The sequence below is a fragment of the Furipterus horrens genome, unplaced genomic scaffold (assembly GCF_987537825.1).
Source record: "Furipterus horrens unplaced genomic scaffold, mFurHor1.1.pri manual_scaffold_8, whole genome shotgun sequence".
Taxonomy (NCBI): domain Eukaryota; kingdom Metazoa; phylum Chordata; class Mammalia; order Chiroptera; family Furipteridae; genus Furipterus; species Furipterus horrens.
This window is the reverse complement of record NW_028327178.1, coordinates 105,640,135-105,648,176: the sequence shown is the minus strand read 5'-3', so window position 1 is coordinate 105,648,176 and position 8,042 is coordinate 105,640,135. Positions and strand designations below refer to the sequence as shown.

The 8,042-nt window shown below is 43.4% G+C and overlaps 1 long non-coding RNA gene across 1 annotated transcript; it reads right to left on the bottom strand.

Moving 5' to 3' along the window:
* Nucleotides 1-4,209: 4,209 nt before the first annotated feature.
* LOC150003724 (uncharacterized) lies at nt 4,210-7,532 on the bottom strand. The gene is made up of 3 exons (XR_016512680.1): nt 7,286-7,532; nt 4,925-4,992; nt 4,210-4,786 (listed from the first exon to the last, which is right to left on the bottom strand). It is a non-coding gene; the product is annotated as an uncharacterized LOC150003724 (long non-coding RNA).
* Nucleotides 7,533-8,042: the final 510 nt, after the last annotated feature.

The window sequence follows — 8,042 nt, the reverse complement described above, 5'->3', positions numbered from 1 at the left end:
CTTTATCCATTTATCCCTGAATAGACGCTTATGTTGTTCTCGAGTCTTGTCTATTGTGAATAATGCTGCAGTGAACACGGGGGTGCAGCTATCTCTCCGAGATAGTGATCTTATTTCCTTTGGGTGCTATTGTTATTCTGATAGATGAACAACTTGCCCAGTTTCTCAGGTCTAACAAACTGTGTTCTGGAAGCTGGGCTTTCTAACTTCCGTTTCAATCCTCTTTCCATTCAATACTATGTATGGAAAATAAGATTACTCAAAGCGAGAGAGACAGAGAGAGAGAGAGAGAACCTGAATATTTGTATATCAGCTCAACTCGGTTTCTGTTGTCATCTGGGAAATCAAACTTTTGTCAGCAAATGTCACATTTCTTTAGGTTTCACGGATACAACCACTCCAGTTTTTAAAATTTCATCAGTTGACTTTTGAAAACAGTAGCATAGCGGGGGGAAAAAAAAACTCAAGAACTACATTCTTGCCAGATTTAAACCTAAATTTCACTGAAATAGTCTCATAAGTTTATTTTTCTGATTATAAGACATGGTTGTTATAGAAAAAAATTTAAATATGAAGTAGTGCAAAAAAGAAAATAAAACTCACTTGCAGTTCTACTCCTCCCCAGCTAATGACCGGAAGAGCTTGGTCCATAGCCTTCGGAACTTTCCCGTACATGTGAAGATAGTTTTTGTTTTTATATTGTTGTCTCTCGACTTTCTATATTCGTGGGAGATACCCTTGGTGGCTTACACCACACGACAGCCGTTCAATTCTTCCTTGTCCTCAGGACCCTGACTCTCTTCAGCTACTGTTCTTCAGAGGGGAGGCTGGACCCCTCCCTTGTCCCAGAAGGTAAGACTCAATTGCCCCAAGATGAAAATCTGTGTTCTGTTCTCCTTGCTAGTGATCAGTCTAGGACAGAATGTTCAAACCTCAGAACTTTCTAATTTGGGCTGATTAATTCTTTGCGGTGGCGCTGTCCTGTGCGTGGTAGGTAGCTTCCCTGACACCTACCCACTAGAGGCCAGTAGCAACATCCCTCCTCCACCCAGCTATGACAACCAAAAATGTCCCCAGACATTGCCAAATGGGCCCTACAGAGCAAAAATGCTCCTGCTGGTGAAAACCTGGCTTAGGAAATGGCAGGCTTCATTGTGGTCATTAAGCCATGTCATTACATGGCAATGTTATTCTTCTTAACGGCTGTATACTATTCCACAGTGGAAATAGATGATCATTTATATAACCTGTCCACGCCCAATGGATATTAAATTCTTTTAAAATTTCCTGCTCTTACAATGTTACTATGAATATCTATGCTTCTATGTCGTTCACACTCATGAGACTGAATTTATAAGACGCATGCCTAGAAGTGGAATTTGTGAATTAAAGACTATACACAGTTTACATTTCAATAGCTATCACCCATATGCCTTCCAAAAATTTCCCAAAAGTCAATGGTGGTTTTTTTCACTAAGTAGAGGAGTATCCATTTGCACAGACCTTTACTCGCTTTAGGGAGAAACTGCATTTAAAAATCATTTTTGTACTACAAGCGCATTTAAAAAATGGTTATCTGTTTGTTGAGAACTTTGGTTTTATTTTTTTAGTGATACAAAAATGTTCCAATAAGTAGAGATACCTCCATTTATTGATTTGTGTGTTTTTAATTGTATTTTTTCCATTACCATTTATCTCTCCTATACCCTCTTCCACCTCCACCCACCGCCCCAATTTATTTATATTCCCCCCCCGATTTGAACACTCATTTGATTTTTATTTTGTACTGAAGTTTTTTAAATGAGTACAAATATTTTTCATTATGACAATTCACTGACATATTTAATGTGAAAGAGGTATCTGACTTCTGTCATTGAGTTTTATCATTATTTAATCTGTGTTTCTATGAAATGGTGTCTCCAAGGCAGACTTCCCCCTTAGAAACAGGGGGCCCATGAAAAAGTGTTAATGTCTTTTAAAATCAGAAGAAAAAAGTAACTTTTTAGGTTGAAGACAATGTTTTAATATTATGTATTAATATATTCATTTATATGCCAATGTACTTATAAAATATAATTTATTTTATTTTACTTTTTTCGGAAGGAGGGATCCATGCAAGTCATACTGTGGCCCTGCCTAGTTTTAGCATCTTTGTTCAAGACACATGGATCTGTGCAGAATAAATGGGAAAAAATTAGCAAGTTGAATGTCGATGTGTAAAGTATTCAGATAATTTTCCATCAGCAGTGCTCAATTGTCAATTTTGAAACGTAACTAACTAAAGGAAGATGACAATATTTCACATCACTTTCATGAAGAATGATGACCGCCTGGATAGGTCCGTGTTCTGCCTTCACCAAAACATTGAGAGGGAAATTAAAGTACACATTTTTCATTTCTTTTTTAGTGTCCCCATCATTTGACTGTTATTGTTTGAAATTTTGTTCTTAGCAAATGTGTGCTCACGGGCCATCTCTCCCATGCATTGCCTTAGTATATGTTTTTTTAAGTAACGTTTGATTTTTAAAGGATGTATTTTATTTCTATAGCTTCAGATTTATTGTGAACATTTTTTTTTTATTTTATTAATTCCTTCATCTGACAAATCAAGTGCAAAACATTTTAAGTGCAAAAAAAAAAAAAAACAATCTAAGTGCAAAAGTAGGAGGTGGTAGCCTGGGCAGGATCATTCTGCAACAGATGGACCCTGTGGATGATTCAGACTTCGTAGGTCTTCTTTTAAAAATTAGAACTGAAGGATGAGCTCCCAGCATCAATGATTTGTAGCTGGAGAGCGGAAACAGAAGACAACGAGAGCTGATGGGGACAGGCTACGCCGAGCATGGGGAATCTCTGAAGGCGAAAGCTAAGCCGAGAAGGCTCGGGGGCCTCCCCTGGCTGCCTGGGGCAGGTACAGAGCTTAATGACCTGCCGTCTTCCCTGGTGTTAGAACACTTTCAGTTACAGCCTTGTGGTGAATCATTTCCTTCCAAGGCTCTGTGTGATCTCTCACAGGGGAGCCTTGTCTAGATTTTAACAGTAAGAGCAGAAAAGTTTCCTCATTCCACAAATGCAATACAAATGACAAAATTACATAAGAAACGTGTTCTGTAAGAAAGAATCCACACGGCGGTGTAATGACAGGAAGGAAAACGTATACATGGGAAAACAGAGCTCCAGAAAAACCAACTTGTCAGGGAAAAGAGGAGGTTCCTCTTCCCGAGCCTAATTTATAACAGTGACATTCCTTTCTGAAGGCAGGAACTGGGCTGGGGGGCTGGGTGTATTTGTCTTTTTTCTTTTTTTTTTCCCCGGAGCCTTGCACGATTTCACTAGGGACAGAGTGAGTAAGGAATTGGGATGGTGTGGAAACCCTGGCCCTTGTAAATTATGGGTTGCACCGCGGGAGTGTCTGGTTGCCAAATCAATACCTTAGTTGTCCTTGAAAAACCCTGTAGGTCTGTTTTTAATAGCGTGCTCCACGGCTAAAATTACCCTGATTACTTCGCAAAGCCTCACCTTTGATCTACTGATCTAGTTAGGGACGTGTGACAGCGGGCCAGTGGCCTGAAAGATCATTAACAAATTAAAAGAAGAAGGAAGGGAAAACTGCAAGTTACAGAAACACAGGAAGTCTGAGGTTTGTCAGTTGTTGAGACATTTGATATTGTCTTTTAAGAGTGCCAGCTCTCCGACGGCTTTCTTTGGATGACAAAATGCTGACATTTAAATCAGCAGCAGCAACAAAAGCGGAGCCACACACGGTTCAAGCTGGAAAACCCTGCATTGATTGCAAATGAATGCCTGGTGGCTGGTCCTGGGTCCCTCCTCACTCTCTCTCGAGAGATAAAGACACTTAAAAAAAAAAAAAAAGCTTCTATTTCCCAATGTCTACAGGAGTGACACGAAGGGTTAGCTTCCCGAATTTGGCACATGTCAGGAAGTGGGCCTGTGAAGCTATTTTTTAATTGTATGGAAAAGTCAAACAGATGGCACAGAAAGTGGCCATGGGCCATGTCTCACCCCCATGCAATTTCCCTGTTATTAATCTCTTGCAGTATGTAGTATAGTCGATAGAACTGATGGACCAATATGGATACATGTTTATGAATTAAATTCCATAGTTTACATTCAAGTTCATTCTTTAGCGTGCACATCCTATGGGTTTTGAAACATGCACAGTGATATGTACCCACTGTTATTACAATATCACAACAAAAAGCTCTTGCCTGGCTCCAGCAAGCAATCATTCTACATTCTGTACTTTCAACATCACAACTATTTCCTCCTGTTGGGCCTCCTTCAAGGGGCTTTTATTTTAGCTATCCTTTCAGGGATCGTTATTACAGTTCGTTACTAGGGGCTCTTATTTTAGGAAAAGATGAGAGCTAAAGTCACTTTGCTTGGCTGCCACGTGCACATCCCTGGAAAATCTCCTCTCCTGGTGTTTGTATTCTTGCCCACGCGGGAAAATACCCAAACATGCTTTGCCAAACATCGAAGAGGAAGCCCCCGTCCCTGAAATGACAGAGCAACAAGGAACTAGAAGCAGTACGGCCGGCAATTGCCAGCCTTCCCTTCGACTCACCTTGTGTATGTAGTGGCTCATCCTGATTCTCTTATTAAGCCGCCCGAACACCAGTGTGTTTCCTGCTGTCCTCTTCAAGATGTCGCGTCTCGCTCACAAGTCCCTTTCTTCACCGCATGTGTGCCTAGTGTTGAGCTCTGAAGCCTACCGCTGGGACTGATGACTTCTACACCGAGGATGTGGTGGGAGATGGCCAGGCTTTTGAGTAGAGGAAGCAGAATAGAGAAAAGAAGAAAACTAGGGGGTGGGCTGGGTGGGAAAGAGAGATGGGGGAAAAATGGGACAACTGTTGAAAAACCAAAAATAAAAAAATTTAAAAAAGGAAGAAAATTATACCTGACCCATTCTTTCATTCCGTTGTTGAACAAATATTCAAGTCTCGTGGGAGAAGACCCACACTGAACCTAGACATTTTACAGACAGAAAGAAAATAAAACCAGGTCACGGGATTGAGGTGAGTAGGGGACAGTTTTAGCTGAGTCAGTGAAGGCTCCCGCAGAGCCGGTATTTGAACAGACGTGGCCGGCACGCCATTCGAAAGTCTATACATGGAGTGTTCCAGGCAGAGGCGGGGACGGGCCAAGGGCCGGGGACTCCCAACAGTCGGAGAAAAAACAAGAGCCGTGCAGTCAGGGCTGAAAGGACCAGGAGAAAGCTGGCAGGAGGAGAGGTCACAAAGGGGTGGCATGATAGCAACTCTGCGTTTTATTGTGACAAAGATAAGGACCTCTGGGACATCGTCTGTGGGACAGATAGATGAGCTGTATTCCATGGTCTCTGTCTTTACTGGTGCTTCCTCGAGCTCTCCCGGATCTCACGTGGCTATACCATGATGACACCCGACTATAGTTCTCAAACCAGAGCCTCCCCGCAGGCTTCTGCCTCCCACATCCAGCTACTCAGTCCATGTCTCCCCTTGGATTTCTAAAACCATCTCAGATTCAGCACGATCCCAGCTGAGCACCTCACCTTCCTGCACCTAACTTCCTCCTGCCACCGTCTTCCCCGGCTCCGCTCAAGAAAATCTCAGTCTTCCGTCAGGGTCAGGCCCCGGCTCTTGGAGTCACCCTCGACCGCTGCTTTCGCTCGGCTGTTTCTAATCTGGAGTAAGTCTTACCAACTCTACCTTCCCAATGTATTAGGGATCCCACTAGATACATTCCAGCGATTCTCTCACGTCCCTGGATCAACCCCTCGTCACCTCTTACTGAGATGATTAGAATGTCCTCGTAGCTGGTTTCACTGTTTCCGTTCTTGCCCCTCCCCTTCCAGTCTATTCTTAAAATAGGAAAATCTGTCCAAATAAGCAGACCCCATCACCCCTCCCCGCAAAACTACCGTCGCTCCCATCCTGCTCAGGCTAGGAGCCAAAGTCCTTACAATGGACTTAGCAAGAGCCCCCGTGCTTTCTGAACTCATCCACTCTGCTCCAATCACAGGGACATCCTCGTCTTGCCAAGAACATACCGGCCATGATCCAATGCATGATTTGCTCCCTCCCTCACCTCAGGTCTTTCTTCGAATGACACCTTAGGGCAGGTATTGCCAAACTTTTTTTCTTGAAAAAGCTGGAGAGTAATTATTTTAGGAACTGCGGGCCACCTGGTCTCTTTGACAATCATGCAACCCTGCCATTGTCATGCAGAGGTATCACAGGCAATAAACAGACCAGCAGCCCTGGCCAGGTAGCTTGGTTGGTTGGAGCGCCATCCCAATGCGCCAAGGTTGCAGGTTCGATCCCTGGAAGTGTGAATGGGTGTGATAGGAAAATTGGTGTTTCTTTCTCTCTCTTCCCCTGCCCCTCGCTTTTTTCTCTCTCTCAAAATCAATTTATAAGTTTTTAAATTAAAAAAAACAACAACAACAAGCAGAGCTGTGTCCCAGTAATACTTTATTTATGGACACAGAAATGCAATTTCCTATAACTTTTGTGTATTACAAAATATTCTTCTTTGGTTTTTATTGCAACAAGTCAAAAATGGGGAAACCATTCTTAGCTCACAGCTATACAGAAACAGGCAGTGGGCTGACTAGGCTCTCAGTGCCCAGTGCGTCCACCCCTGCCTTAGGGAGCACTTCCTTGTCCACCCTCTCAAAGATTATATGTCTGCACACGCAAACACATACACGCGCACACACACACACACACACTCCCTATTTTTCATATCTTTCTTTCTTCATAACTTATCAACATCTGGCTTTCTCTATAGTTAACTTACTCTCTTTCATTTATTTACTTTTCTCTCCTCCCAAATCTCCAACTCGGTGGTCCATGAGGGCAGGGATTTTTGTCTGGTTGGGTGTGCTAGTATGTCCAGGTGTCCCCGAGTTACCTGGCGTATCGTGGGAGCTTAACACAGCATGTTGAGTGAATGGCATTTTTGAGAAGAGATGGCAGGGGCCATCAGTTGGGGTGGAGGTGACCCTCCCACCTGTCTCCAAGGAGCAGGGGGAGACAGGAAGATACATTTGTTGAGCACGCACCCTGGGAGGCGTCAGGCTTTGGTCTTCATGCGTGCCAGCCTTAGCATCCTTTTCAGCAGAGAGGAGGGTTTGGCACGGAGTCATGAGACCTTTGCGGAGTGAGACGCAGGGTGGTGGATAGGGAAGGACAGCGGTCCCCAGACCTGGGTCTGCCTCAGATTAACCTGAAAGGGCTCCAGAAATTCGGTCTCTCAGGGCACACGCCACACTTACCCAAGTCAGAATCCCTCGAGAGTCAGGCAGTTGAGAGATCAAATCCAGGCTCCACCGAATACTGACCATATGACCCTGGACGAGTTACTTAATCTTCCTGACTGTTCATTGAAAAATGGAGATCATAGTGACCTCAAATAAGGCCACGAGGACCCAATGAGCTAACGTAAGTGGGTCTTGGCACAGTGCTTGGCACGTCGTTTGCAGTAAATTCCAGTTATTACTGGCTTTTCATTCCAAAGGCGTTCTCACTCTGGAATAAATAATCAGAGAGATAGGCCAAAATAAGGTTATCCTACTTCTCCGAAATAACTACGGATGATGTTCTGGGGTAGCTCCTCCTAGCTCTTCCTCTCTCTCAGTGCTTTTTAACATAATACAAGGAACTGGCTTGTCTGTCATCGTAAATGGCACCAGAGAACAGACCCTGAAACTAATCAAGGCTCTGAGTCTAACTCTTGCTTGGGTTGGTTGCTTTTTTTCAATTACACTTGGCTTTCAATATTATATTAGTTTCAGCTGTACAGCATAGGGGTTAGACATTTTATACAACTTACAAAAGGAATCCCCTAATGAGTCGAGCACCCACCTGGCACCGCACAGAGTTATGACAATATGATTGACTATTTTCCCTGGGCAGTGCTTTATAGCTCTGTGACTATTTTGTTCTAACCCCTGGCTGACAGGAGTACAGAGAAGAAACATGTTAAATGACATGAAGGACTGGAATCAGCAGAGGTTAAAACGTTGGACCTTG